Raw genomic sequence first — 16,086 nt, 5'->3', positions numbered from 1 at the left:
CAATCAGAGTGAGTTGTAGATACAGAGCAGTACATCTTTACCTATAATAATAACAATAATTCCAGTTCAATCAGTCCCCCAATTGAGCATATATATGCTCACACAATAATAACCAGGCAACAGCCAATCAGGGCAGGACACATCGAAATATGTTACAGATAGGGATGATACAAATTAACAGTGGAATATCTATTTTGCAGTTCCATCAGTAGTTATCTTGTGAACACACATGCAGAGTCCTTCTGCCATGTTTTCTGGGTGGGTAGTCTCTACCATGGCAAGACGTGCTGAATCAGGTGCTGAAACACCAAGCACGTGGATGGCCAGTTGATGAGTTCAGGTTTCCATTGTGGTCACAGGGTTGTCAAAAGTCCTTTTGTTTAGGCTGAGTGTGTATCTCTGAGGAGAGCTGAACAGTCCATGGCCATCTCAGGGTCCTGAGATTCTTGGCTGCGGGTACTTATCAAGTCTCACATGAGAAGCCAACAAAAGCATGAGGTGTTTGGAGAACATTAAAGCATTTGCATTTGACTGTGATATGGGGGAGGGGGAAGGGTGTTTGGTAACAGGAAATGTGAGACTACTTCATGAGTGAAGGCACAGGCATGGTAAAATAAAATGGAAGGTTGGACCAAACAAAGACAAATAGCACAAGACATTGACAAAATAAAATAAAAAGGAATACAGGAAACAAAATAGCACAGTAGGGAGATCTCACATCAAACAAAAGACAACATAAAATAGTGCAGATAAGTCACAACAAGCCTTCAAATCCCCTATATGATAGCTTGGAAGCTATCACCTTTGAAAAGTAAATACAAGTTAAAGCAAGGCATTGTCAGACTTAAATCATACCAGACAATAAACAAAGCAGTCAAAAGTGGTCAAAAGTATGTCAGTCTATATTCTCACTCAGTCAGTGAGTGGCATTGAAGTCGTTCATTGGCTAGGAGTCGTGTAAGTACATTCATTCATCGGCTGGCCAGCCCACACACACACACACACGTACACACATGCGCGCTTGCGCAGTTGTTCGCTCAGAACACGCGTTGTCTGACTCGCGGGGAAACACAGACAAGAGAGCGCTTGCGCAGTTGTTCGCTCAGAACACGCGTTGTCTGACTCGCGGGGAAACAAAGACAAGAGAAGTTAATAATCTGGTTACAACATGTAGGCAACACAGAACACAGAGAGTTAGCAGAAGTCTGCCTCCTCAACATTCACTGGCTTTATGTGACTATCAGACAGCAACAGATCACTTGAACAGCGAGCTCATTTGATTTTACTTAAAAGGGGCATTCCAACATATTGTGAGCCCAGCTAATGTGTCTACACATTTACGTATGTTTTTTCGAAAAGGCATCTTATTTCCATGTATCTTAAACATATACACCCAGGATGAAGGCTTTGTTAAAAGTCTTCACTCCTCTCCTTCTAACTGGCTAAGTTAGATCAATTTAGACAATGGGATAGATGGTGCTGTTTGAATCACTATTGATAGTCAAGCCTGGCCACTTTAAGAACAAAGACAACACAGATTGACGCACACAGGCTTACACAATGAACATAAAACACGGAACAGACAGACATATAGCACACTGAAACAAACCAACCGAAACTGACCCGTCCTGGTCCTTATAATGAATAGTATAAGTCAATTATAGCGAACGGGACTTTTTCTATGTGCAGAATTTCTTTGATGTGAGAGGTCCCTATTTCCTCCGAGCAGGTTCTTCAAGGTTAGCTCCTGGTTAATTGGAGAGGATTGACGATGGAGGACGTCTCTGTATGTTCAGCGTTACATACAGAGGCCATCGCGGCTCTCGGACTCACTGTTGTCCAGACACGTGGCCACAAGTGCTACAAATCCGACGCCCGCGTCTGAGACTTTGTTTGAATATGTATTGGGACTAAACCTGAATACGATGCCTTTCACTGTGCGCTGCAGTGTCGGGTATAAAACTACTTTACAAATGGTGTCTCTGTCTCACTCTCTCTCTTTTTCTCGCACACAGTCTCTCTCTTCACGCACTCAATTTTCTCTATCTCTCACTCTCAAAAATTCTGCACATAGAATCAGCTTAAATCGCTTACCCGTCTCCGTTCAAAGTTTTTGAAGCGTCGGCTTGTATTCTCTGCTGTTTCATAGAGTTAATAAACTCTCCGGACGAAGGACCATCTAATAGAATATTAATAAAGGACGCTAAAGTTGAAGAATGGACCGGAGGCAGAGTCAGTTTCAGTTGGCTTGTATTTCAGCATGGAGACCCCTCTCGCTGTTGGTTGAAGAACGGTCTAACCTGATAGCAGTAATGCTATCCCATTTATACAATTCAGGTTACAATACAAAGGGAGAGGGGAACGGCCACGCCCTTTTAGGTGAAAGAAGGGGGGTGGGGGTTACAGTCAGGGGTTCACCTATGGGGTGATGATGCCAGGACACAAGGCCTCTAGCAGGAAGAGGGGGAGGGGAGGGTCACATGTAATTTGCATTGGATCTCAGTGAGAGACAGACCTAGTACACAATCAGAGTGAGTTGTAGATACAGAGCAGTACATCTTTACCTATAATAATAACAATAATTCCAGTTCCATCAAAATGTTGCACAAACTGCTTAACATAATGGACAACACTTCACATCCCCCACACAACCAACTGTTCAGACAGCAGAGTGTTTTCAGTCCTAGGCTCTTTCCACTCTGTTGGTAGAAGGACCAAACCAAGAAGTCAATATATTATGACTCCCCTCTGTGCTGGGAGAGTACATTTGTTAATTATTTTGACCTATCTCACTCTTTTTGTGTAAGTTATGAGTGTTTTGTGTAAGTTGTGTGTGTTTTTGTATAAGTTATGTTGGTGTTTGTGCATGATTTATGTAAGTTGCTGTTACAACACTGCAATTTCCCTTTTCAGAATCAACCAATAAATCAATGAATGAATGAATAAATTAATTAATCTGTCTGCCCCTCCATCAAACTATCTATCGGTCCATCCATCTGTCTAGCTATCAATCTATCTCCACACCTCCTGCCCTGTGTAGACATCTCCTCCTCTCCATCTCTCGATCGTTGTCCTCAACCCATCCATCACCCACAGCTTCTCTCTAGTCTTCCTCTTGTTCTCACTCTCACCACCGGGGGTGTAGGGATGCCAAACCCATGACATCAGTGTTGGAAAATAAGATAATGTGACCCCCCCCCCCCCCCCCCCCTTGATGAGGGGAAGGGAATTCTGGGAAATGAATAATTTTCGAGAGGAAAGGAACAGAAGCAAAAGCGAGATGATGGGAAAGAAGTGAGCAATGGATGGTGAATTGCATGAGACTGTGGAAGAGAGAAAGAAGGAGAGATGAAGAAGGAGTGAGATGGAAAGGAAGAGTGAGAAGGTGGGTGGGAGTACGAGAAAGAAAAAAGACAGATGAAGAGAGAGGGTGGGAGAGAGAAGGAAAGAAAAAAGACAGAGGAAGAGAGAGAGAAGGAGAAAGAAGGATGGTAGGAGGGAGGGATACATAGAGGAAGAGTAAAAGTGGGAGAGAAGGAGTGAGAAACCAAGAGAGAGTAGGATGGTAAGAGGAAGAGAGGGAGAGAGAGAGAGAGAGAGAGAGAGAGAGAGAGAGGAGTTAGAGTGGGAGGGAGAGGAGAGAGAGAAATGCCATGCTGAATATATACTGCTGCTATCATCATGGCAACGGTTCAGAAGAGTTTATGAATAAAATATATGTGAGAAAATGAATGTGAAGCGGAAAGCATATGAAAGGAAATAAGTAAAGCTTGTGGAGATTTTTGTGCCATATTTCTCAGGGGACTTCACAAACTGAAAGGGAACACTTAATAATAATACTTTTAAAAAAGCATTTTTTTCAGTATTTTTATACAAACTACAATTTTCAGCTCAATTTCCTATATAATTTTAAGCATCTCTTGTCTTTCTCTTGCCACATTTGTTTAGATCTGGAACTATAAAACATTGGTTTTATATGTATAGAAGTTTAATTACATAGTTAGGTCATCCTGTGTCTGCATGGTTCTTTCAGTCCCTGGCTAGTGGAAGGAGATCTTCTTAATCATCCATGTCGTAAATCTATCATCTCTCATTGCCATGGTAATGAATCAGTGGATGTCATCAAGCACAAGCAGCGTCACATAGAGAGTCAGTGTTATGAAGGACAGATGTTCAGAGTAAAAATTATTTCGATCACGTGTATTTCAAGTTTAAAAACACAGTCAGATTCATAACTAGGGCCTAGTCAGAGACATTGGAGGAGCCATAGTTTTTGTTGATTAAAAAGTGTAATATAACTTGCTGTGGAGAGCCATGCCATTTTCATGTTGACATTTTGTGTGGATTTGTGAGCCGTTTTCCAAATTCTTAAATAACAGCTTTTCTGTAAAAAAAAACGAAGTATAATTACATCTGTCAGGTGAGGTTAATAATATTGTGATCCCATACTACAAGGACCTCTGTGGAGCTTAGAAGCTGAATGTCACTCTCTCAGATAACAAGCAGAAGTAGGAAGCAGTAGAAAGCAAACTCCTCATGTCTCATAGCGGAACAGCATAGGGCAGGTTTATAAACACACATCTATCATATTCTTCCAGCTCTCTTTAGCACAGAGCCGGCAATATCCTGCTATTATTCAACAACCTCATTGACCCTTCCAACAACACAACAGGAAAGGATGTTAAATTCCAGGTGTTATTTGAGGGACTTCCCACAGCGATCAAACCTCTCACTGTCACATGGAAATACTCATACCCAACAACCTAGCCTAAGTATTATAACAACAGGACGCACTACAACCATCGTACCGATACTTAACAATACTTAATAACAACAATGCCTTTATGAGCATTACACTAGGGTTGTCAAGTGGGCACTTTCCTTCATCAGTGTTTGGTTGAATTAGGCACCTGACACCTCCAGAGGCCTCCGCAGTTGTGACTGGCATTCCCCATGGCATTCTAATGCTTCCTCAATCACATCCTCAAAGGGAATAGTTAACTCAATAAAGTAAACAATGCATTCACACTCAGAATACAACACCATGTCTGATCTCATAACAGTCACAACAACTGAACTGTGGAACTTGGAAATTGGAAAATGCCCTCTGACATCATCTAGCAACCTCAAATCCCACGCTTTGCCCCATTTGCCAGTCCTCTTTGTATGTCCCTGGTGTCCAATGTCCTGAACCTTTCGAACAAACAAAATTATAATGTCCCTGTTATTAAACGGCAAAGCGTTTAACCCTTAACTTTTACTCTGAAATACGCCAATGATTTTCAAACCTGATTACATCTCCACGTGTAGCAACCCTGGGTCAAGGTAGTCAACCAGACAGAATATGTTTAAATGAGCCAACAACACCCATACACAACGCAGCTTCTGTTTTAACCTGTCACTGACTGCGGGTTTTGTTGAGTTGGGAGGACATCATAAGTGCCAACAATGAATTGAATGTTGTTAGCATCCATATAGCCCACAATTCTCTCTAGCTGATCTTCCTCTTCTCAACATTATGCCAGTTCATCCATTGCCCCTTGCTTCGCCTCAGAAGCCACTGATCCTCAAATAGTTTACTCTTCTGGCTGGCGAATAAACCTGGTCATCATCTGCCTCACCTAACCTTACATCTGCTCTTCCACTCTGTACCTGCCTAATGAAAGCTGTATGCTGTAATGGAATTCATGATTCTCTCAAATTCCTCCGCCTCTGAAATAGCAACTTCATACACAGTCAAAGGCCACCTTCTGTGTGGCAAAAGTTAATTAAACATCCATACATATTGTGTTCAATGGAGCCAGCTACATTTTGGACCGAAATTAGAACCATAAATCATTGCACACCCTCTAACAATCACATAATTTGTATAGCAATCATATGTGTTTTGTACTGCATGCAAGGCGAAAGCTAACTTTTCTGTTGTTTTCTTACCATAAGTTGTTATTGGTAGTGCCCTGGTAGTTTTACAAATCGAAATGACTCTGCTTTTATGCCACTGTATGTTCCACGTCATTAACAATGTATTGATCAATGGAAAATAGAAATAGAAAACATCAGAGCGTTATTCAAAACCAGTGGTGGAATGTAACAAAGTATTTTTACTTTGTTACTGTACTTAAGTACATGTTTACATATCTGTACTTAACTTAATCAGGTAGCTTTGCCTATTATACCTGAACATTCAACAGACATCCTGAATAACTGCCTATTCAACATGGATCCAGAGTCGGCCTGAACTGAGCCCTCAGATATGAGCCACCCTTGGCCCTATTTAAAAGATATGTTCGAGTTCAAAGGCCCCAATAATGACTCCTGGAGGTTTCAATGCGTTTCCTGTCTCCATCATAAAAGCAGTTGCTAGCCTTCAATAATTCGCCCTCAAATTTAAAGTAGCATATCGAGGTAAGCAGAGTGATTGCTATGATAGTTAATGTCCCTGACTTGAATATTGATGTATGTATTTAATTCGTTTACCGACATGATATGATAATGTTATCTAGCGTAATGCATGTTGGCATACAGCAATAGCATAAAAAACATGATTGTATCTTCATTATATATTTAACGTAGTGGTAAGATAAAGCTGGTAGGTTAGCAATGTCAAGCTAGCGTGCCTTGTTCTGTCCAGTTTTACAATTACATTTGTTTTTCATGTTCCATGTTTCCCTTTTTTAGACGTTTACAATTAAATAAAAGATTTAAATATATAACATGGTGTCTTTATTGGTTTGGCTTAATGGTATTAACTTTGCAAATAATCCCTGGTAGATAACTTGTCATCCGCAGAATTGTAAGATAGAGTGTGAACAGTATTAAAGACGGTAGGCACAATAAATACACCAATCTTTCCAATTAACAAATGTTGTTGCTTATAATTATTACTAGTAGTGACATCTGTAGAGGCATTTATTAGTGTGCTTGCCCAAAGGGAAGCACAGTATTGTTGTTGTCAAGTTTTCTTTCTTTATTCTCCCCGTTTTTCTTGCATCGAATCAGGCCTCGCCCGTTCGAGGTACAGACGCCGTTCAAACACCGAAACATCCGGCCCGATCCGGTGCAACCTGCTATATCTTTTCGTGGCGGTACTCCTTGCCACTTCTTTTTTATTCCTCTTTTTCCATCACCTTTTTTCTCCATAGACTTGCATGGCAGAACTTTGAGGCATTATGACATCATAATAGGCTCATTAAACTGGCTTGCACTTGTGCTTCACTGAGCTTCACTGACACCTACGCCAAATCCAAGGAACCTCTACTCTCTGTCCCTCTCAATTCACTGAGCTTCACAGACACTCTATGATCTCGCCAACATGCAATCTCTTGGTATAAGTAGCTCTCAAAAACCCCACTGCTCGTAACCTGTGTGAATGGTTTTCGACGGGACCAACAGCAGCAGCATCTCGATTTAGCCTGCCTTCATAAGGTCCTATAAGGACATTAATTATGACGTTTAAAAGTAGCTATAAGTCATTGTAGCACTCTTTATAACTATGTTTAGCATCTCCACAATGAATCATATCCACTGCTCTGAAACGTTATGTCAGTTAATTATAAATGGTTATAATCTAAGATAAAATGATGCATTATAAATATGTGATCATAGGTTTGTGTGGGTAATCATGAATCATATGAAGCCTGCATATATGAAGCACTATAAGAACATTCATAATACCTTTAAAAACTAGTTAAGTCATTGTGGCACTCATTATAACTATGTATATAGGTCTTCACGGCACATCATAACCACCTTTGTGATATATTATGCATATTCATTAATGGTTATTAGTATGGTGACTAGGCTGCTATACAGACATAGAATATTATAAACTTTTAGAAGATCCTATAAGTGGACTTTGTCAGCTTTAAGTAAAGTGACAAAAGGGTGGTGTTGTTATGAACAGATATAAGATTATTATAAGATAAGAGAAGAGAAGATAAGGCATTATGAACTTGTTAATAGTGCTGACAGTAAATACAACAGGATACAGATGAAAACCCTTTTATTTAAGGGTGCTCAGACTTTATACAAAAACACATTGTAAAGATTTCGGGCTAATACTTTTGAACTTCAGAGTTGCTGTTATTACTCCAAACCCAATGTCCCTACACAATAAATACTGATAGTTGCAGAAACGAGGAAATATTAAAGTTGTCTACATAAAAGCATAACTTTGACACCGCACGCTTTTGGACCAATGAAATCTGTTCATCAACCAGTCAAGCAAACGTCGATGGTATTACAGCTTTCAGACCTGAGAGCACGCTCAAGAAGGTAGAAGACGTAGGACTGAGAAGGTAAGAATGAGTGCCACAATGACTTAACTAGTTTTTAAAGGTATTATGAATGTTCTTATAGTGATTCATAGGATTCATGATTACCCACACAAACCTATGATCACATATTCATAATGCATCATTTTATCTTAGATTATAACCATTTATAATTAACTGACATAACGTTTCAGAGCAGTGGATATGAGTCATTGTGGAGATGCTAAACATAGTTATAAAGAGTGCTACAATGACTTATAGCTACTTTTAAACGTCATCATCAATGTCCTTATAAAACCTTATAAAGGCAGGCTTCATAGCAAGTGTTACCCGACAGTCACATATTTATAATGCATTATTCCGTCTTTAATTATAACCATTCATAATGAACTGATATAATGTATCATAAAGGTGATTATGAGTCATCATGAAGACATTATACGTAGTTATAGTAGCTATGAGTCATTGTAGCAATCGCTATAAGTCATTATTAAGGCCCTTATAATGTCCTAATAGGGCCTTATAACGCTGGGCTTCATAGAAAGTGTTACCGCTATTTCTTTATCAAAATGGCTCAGCCTAGACATTGAGAGACAACCCATTACATGAGTACTTTTACTTTTAATACTTAAAGTACATTTAAAGTAAGTACTTTTTACTTAAGTAGGATTGTTGATGTAGAACTTTTACTTTTATTGTCCTGGGTACTTTTACTTAAGTACTAAACTTCAGTACTTCCTCCACAACTGTTCATAACATGGCTCGGGACAACAATGACTTGCCTGGGCTAACCTGTAATTGTTCCTTGTAATAAATTAGCGTTTATGTTCATCCAATCTAAATGTTATTTTAATAAAACATCCATACACATTGTGTTGTGAGCCAGTTGTGTTTTGTATTGAGATTGTATCCACCAGTGTTGTGGACCATGACATGCACTGTCTGTGCACTGAGTGTATAGCCTGCCTGCTTCACGGGTTGTAGTTGATGTGTACCCTAGTTGTTGTGCAATTCGAATTCAGTCAGAATGGACAGCTATCAAAAGTATTACAACCCTGTTGGTTGTTCAGTCTCCGGTTGTTGTGTTAGCCCAAATATTAAGCAGAGCTCTGATTTTGCATGCTGACTGGCTCCAACAATTTTCCATTTTAACCATTTCCATCTCTTTGACAAACTTCAAAACAACTTTCCATGCTCTAATTACAGATAACTTCACCCATGAGATTCAATGTACTCTCCGCTGTACCCTCCAGTTCTTCCAAAATCCCTTTAAAATCATCATTGATGCAACTCCATTCCTTGACATGAGAAGCCCATGGCCATATCCCTTTCCATTTCTGTTCTGTCACTGCATGTTATATTCCAGTCTGCTTGATTTTCCCCTGCTGCTCACCAGCTGCCTGATGTCCACCAATCTGGGCAAGTGTGCCAGGTCCTCCTTTAGCTGTAGCCAGGGTCCTGATATCCTGGTGCTCAACTCGCTACTTTACTTCAACTGATCGAGTTGAGCTACTTCTTAGCAAGTAGGGCTCCATGTGGGGGGGGCCTGCACTCTTTCATCCAGGCCTTTTTCTCTTCCCTGGTGGATCCTCAGGCCTTTCATTGAAGTTTCCTTTCTCCATCTATACACAAACCTGAAGAGCCTTCCCTTTACTTCAAGTTCAAGTTCAAGTTCAAGTATTTATTTGTCATACAGAAAAACAGAGTCAGACTGGGCATTGAAATTCTTGGGACAAGACACCGTACAACAACCTACCATAGCATAACATAAAATAACATAACATAACATATAAGTACTCTGAACATAAATTCCACATATAATAAATATACAAAATAAATATAAATATACAATACCATCTGCTAAACATATAATACACATATTGTAACCTAAACTAACCTAATATACCTATACTAACCTAAAGACAAATCAAATGTGTATCAAACTCTATCACTGTCCATTTAAAAGCCTGATGGCCCTGGGAAAGAAACTGCTCTCAAATCTACGGGTGCGAGATCGAATACTTTGGTAACGCCTACCAGATGGCAAAGGGGAAAAAAGTTTATAGGATGGATGGTAGCAGTCTTTAAGGATCCTGCCAGCTTTCCTGATGCATCGTGTATGGAAGATGTCCTGCAGGGCTGGGAGCTCCCTGCCTATGATAAACTCCGCAGACCTGACCACACTGCGTAGGGCCTTACGGTCCTTGGCTGTGCGGCTCCCGTACCACACTGTGATGCAACCAGTCAGGATGCTCTCTATAGTACACCTATAAAAGTTAGTGAGGATGACTGATTCCATACCAAACTTCTTCAGTCTCCTGAGAAAGAAAAGGCGTTTCCGGGCCGCTTTCACCACCTTGTTCGCGTGAACAGACCAGGTGAGATCATCGCTGATGTTCACCCCAAGGAACCTGAAGCAACTGACCTTTTCCACTACAGATCTATTGATGTTTAGGGGCGCATGCTCTTCCTCCTGCCGTCTCCTATAATCCACAATCATCTCTTTTGTTTTACTGATGTTAAGAGAGAGGTTTTTAACCTGACACCATGTTGTCAGGGTATCAACCTCCTCTCTGTAGGCTGCCTCATCGTTGATGAGGCCCACAATGGTTGTGTCGTCAGCAAACTTCACGATGAGATTTGAACTGTGCGTAGCCGCACAGTTATGCGTGAACAAGGAAAACAGGAGGGGGCTGAGCACACAGCCCTGGGGGGTGCCTGTGTTGGTGATTACTGTGGATGAGGTGCGGTCACCGATTCTCACCACCTGTGGCCTCCCCGTCAGAAAGTCAAAGATCCAACTGCATAGGGAGGTGCTTAGTCCCAGGTCTATGAGCTTGGCAATGAGTCTGGATGGGATGATGGTGTTGAATGCGGAACTATAGTCAATGAAAAGCATTCTTACGCATGTATTCCCTTTGTCCAGGTGGGCGAGGGCGGTGTGCATAGTCAGGGCGATGGCATCGTCAGTAGACCTATTGGACTGGTATGCAAACTGCATAGGGTCCAGGGAGGACCTGGACGTTCTACTTGCTGAACGGCCTGTATCCATGTTCATCCCTGTTCTCAAAGTCAAAGCCAAACTCAACTACGAGAAAGTTAAATCCATGTGGTGTGCCTGTAAGTAATCTTCCATCCCTGCTATCGCTGACTCTACGAGTATTCTATTATTTGTGTTTTTTTGTAGTTGGGTGAATCTACCTGGCTGTATTTGCCACAGATGCTGCTGCTACGAGGTGCTAGCCCGAAGCAGCCCCAGTGGGGTCTATTCCCTCCTGCCAACTGTCTTTCCAATCCATCACATGGTCTTTTCTTTGTTGTCAGTTTCTCTATTCACAGCAGTCACAAGGTGCTCCATTCAGGTTATTTTAGCTTTCTTGTCAAATGGGTCATGTTTTGACCGATGAGCGAACAGCATATAATTGGCTTACATGAAAAACAATCAAATGGTTAAATATAGGAGCATCTGCTATGGGTTACCATGCTTTAAAAGGTAGACCTGTTTCAAAATCAACAGCATTTTATACAAAAAATATTACTTTCTTTTCACTCAGCCTCTCGACTCAAGAATGTGCTTAACTGGCATATCCACCTTGGCGTAACATACCGTGAAGGACATGTGAAGTGATTTGCTATTTCCATCCCTGGTATGCAATAGCCACTTTTAGTATAGGCAGCATAGGCAACTGCCTAAGGCACCACCACTCTAGAGACATGCAGGCTATTAAAAAATGGAACCCACCCGCACGTTATAACGGAGCCGGCACACCAAATTGTTTGCTCGCCTAAGGCAGTGACAGAGCTAAGCCTGACCACTGCTGGTGTGCTTGACCTCGTAGATAAGCTTACAAACCTTGAAGGCTTATCTAAGACAGTTGTACTTGTATAATAGGACGTGTGGCTGCAGACCATTGCTTGCAAGGAAGCACCTCTATCCCCACCAATGAAAATATTTCCAAGAGGGAATGTTACGCTTGCGGAGGACAGTTGACATAAAATGCAGGTTGAGCAATATCAACCCTCTATGGCTGAGGGTGTAATTACCTGATTGCCAACATCTATTTATGCTATAGTTTTATACAGCTATTTGTGAGTTATTGAAATGCAACTCTGGTTCTTCTGGTAACTGTAGTCTGTCTTTCACATTTTGTCCTACCGGTCGGTCAAAACAGTTACTGAAACAAGATGCCTAAATGGTGTGAGGTATTTGGCAGACACACACACACACACACACACACACACACACACACACAAACACAAACACACACACACACCACACACACACACACACACACACACACACAGACACACACACACACACACACACACAGACACACACACACAGACACACACACACACACACACACACACACACACAGACACAAACACACACACACACACACACTCACATACACATACACACACAACCACACAGACACACACAGACACACACCTCACTGTCTGCCAGCGATGGCTGTGATTGTCAGGTGATTGGTTCATGTTGCCATGGAGTTGTATCCAGAGTGGCTTTCCCTGGAGTTGAGTGGGGCACAGAGCACATGAGGAACAGCCTGTTTCTGAACAGAGATGAACAGGGCCAACAACACGCATGCAGGGCACACACACATGCATATGCATACACGAACACACACACACACACACACACACACACACACACACACACACACACACACACACACACACACACACACACCTGGGCCCTGCCATAACAGGCGAGTTAATTACTTTTCCAGAACAGTGTGCACGCACACAAACACGGAATGGGGGTAAGGCAGTTAGGTTATCTCAGTTCAAAACAAATCAAATATCTGAATTTGCCAACGTATTCATACCATTGAGCAAGCAGTCTGTTCACACAGCCAATATGTCAATCTGACCTATTCCCTGGACATTACACCATTTTCCTTAATAGAATATACAGCAACAAGTTGCATTACTATCCATGGCTCTCATCAGGCCTTCTTATTCACACACATAATTATGATGAATAATGTAATAAAAGTCCCACTCTATTTTTTTATACGTCACTTTGACCTCGCCCAGTCGAGTGTAGCACTGAGCCTATAGCCTACTGTCTCCAACACAATTATTTCCGGCTCTAGACATGTGCTGCAAAAAAAAAGAAAAAGAAAGCGAATCTGCCCAACTAATCCAGCCCAGCACTGCGCCATGCAAGCCACTCCTTTAGTGCGGACACATAAATCTCCGCCACACGACGGGCCTCAGCGCAGCTACAGAGGCCGTGTCTTCTCCAAGAACTCCTGCGATTCTGAATGTGTAGCCCTGTTTAGACTGCATTGGAGGGGGAGATTTTCCTCATGCATCTTAATTGGTCACTCAGCACAGATGAGGCCTGACTGCCTAGGAAAGCAAGTCATCTATTATGGCTATTTGCCTCTGTGCACATTTGAGCTGTGTGTGTGTGTGTTTGGAAGTGAGAGAGAAAGAAAGTGTGTTGCTGTGGGAGGGTGTGTTTGCGTGTGCGAGTGTGTTTCTGTTTATGTGCATGTGTGTTAGAGACAGGGTGCGTTCCTGTGAATGTGGAAGAGTGTGTGTTCCTGTGCGCGTGTGTGGCTGAGTGTGTTTGTTGCATAAATCTGTGTGTGTGTGTGTGTGTGCATGTGGCTGAGAGTGTTTGTTGCAAAAATGTGTGTGTGAGTGGCAGGTTCTGACTCAGCAGTCTCCCCAGTCCAGGGCGACGTGAGCGCTTTTATTACCTAATCCAGTTTAGAGGATGAGTCCGGCCCTTAATCTAATTTCCTCATAAATGATTTCTGCTGTATACATGAATCACTGACCCACTGCTCCCCTCGCTCCTCAACCACATCTAATGAAAAGAGAATAAGAGGGAAAAAAATACTCTTATTTTTCAGAGCCCCAAAGAGGTGGTGCGTGGAGCGACTGGGCTAAAAGCCTGCAGCGAAGCATTCTGGGTAACCCCAGAGACCACGGGCTAAAGCAAATGTCTCCCTTGACCAAACTTTTAAACGACACCTCCAGGTACCAGTAGTTCAGTGACCTGTTGTCGCGAGTCAATAAAACGTCTTAAAATAGAGCTTAAAAGCATCGCCGCTGGGACAGGTTGCGACACTAGTGCTTGGCTAAATTGAGTTGAGCTTCGCTCTCGTGTTGCTCAGAGAAATCAGCTGACCTGGCCTGCTTCCAGCTCTCCCTATGGTTTCCCTTAGGCCTTGTCATGTCATACTTAAAACAAGAGGGTTTAAAAAAAATAAATAATAATGTTCTAATAAACACTCACACACACAAACAAAACAATGTTGCTGTAACCCACTGAAACCATCCATCATGGGTAACATTTCTCTACATTTTACACAAGGTTTCTTGGAAAACCTAAATCAGATACAGGTCGCTTTTCAGTTGTGGAAAGTGTATTTACATATTTACAGGCCAAATCGTGAATGTAGCAGTACAGATTGTGGATGCACATAACACAAGTCTGAACCTATTATTTGAGTGTGGGTCATTGTTTGTGATGCCTCAGTTTCAATGAGATAAGGATTATCACTGTGTACAAAATAGCCTAAGAGCAATGTCAAAAGAAAGATTTATTTGTTCCAAAAATTCAAAATGGTGTCAACGTGTTTTTGTGGAAAGTTATGGGCCCAAAATACTTACTTGCATTTGAAGATTCGGAGCCAGAAAAGAATTGATTTAATTTCTATGGTTCAGGAGTTTGAAGCCAAAGTGTAAACAGGGTTATTTAAGGTGTACCCAAACCATTGATGGGAGATGTGTGGGTGTAGTCATGAAACCAAAGTAGAAAACAAAGAAGAAAAAAGTGTCAACTACATTTGGATGTTGTACCTGTCAATCAAGTGTGTATTGCGATTAGCAAACCCTCAGCGTGCTCAAAGCTCCATCTCCTCTGTGGCGGTGGGCGTCCCGATGCAGTTTCTAGAACAATGCCTTCATCTGACACGTATGCCACATCCTGGGGCTAACACACATCCATCTCATGCCATTTATAGAGGGTGATGATGCCTTCACACAAACACACACACACACACACACACACACACATAAACATATACATAGACGCATACACACAGCCAGACTCCTGAGGGTCCTTCGGGCATCTGCTGTCATCAGTCACACCACACCCTTAACTGATTAAGAGAGTGTGTTGAAGAGGACACGTTTTACAAGACGAGGACTGAAGCGAAAATCAGAAAACAAACCCTGCCAAGGGCATGAGCTTGCTATGACAGACACTTCAGCACTGATCAAGGGACAGAAACGAGTGCTAAAATCAACACACACGCATCCTCTTTTTCCCAGTCACCCTTATTCTTTGATGAATGCAAATAGATGCAAGAAAATAGACTGATACATGCAATCAGACACGTAACAAAGACATCAAATATCTTTAATGCTTGTTCATTACATGATCTAGTTAAGGCATGTTGGCACATTAAAAAAAGAAGATCCCAAATAACTCTCGTTTGAGAAATAGCTCTTAAAGCAATAAGTTTATCACAAAACTGGGAGGGGTCAGAGGTCAAATAAAAAAATAATCTTCCAGTGGAGTACCACAGTTCTCCAATGTCTTCTCTCTGTGTGAGGCTTCTACGATGGCTCAAGAATTTACTGTCGAGGTAACCACAAGGCTGGTTAGTCCCCGTGCGACTGAGCGCCCCTTGCCGAGAAAGCAGTAATCTTTTCAGAGGAAGTGGACGTTTCAGTCGACAGAAGGGACAGCGCGGAAATAATCAAACCGTCTTGTGCTAATCGATGATACAATCCGTGCCTCTCGGGCATGTCACCTTGTGTG

Source organism: Sprattus sprattus (genome assembly GCF_963457725.1).
Source record: "Sprattus sprattus genome assembly, chromosome: 14".
Taxonomy (NCBI): Eukaryota; Metazoa; Chordata; class Actinopteri; order Clupeiformes; family Clupeidae; genus Sprattus; species Sprattus sprattus.
This window is presented reverse-complemented; position numbering follows the sequence as displayed.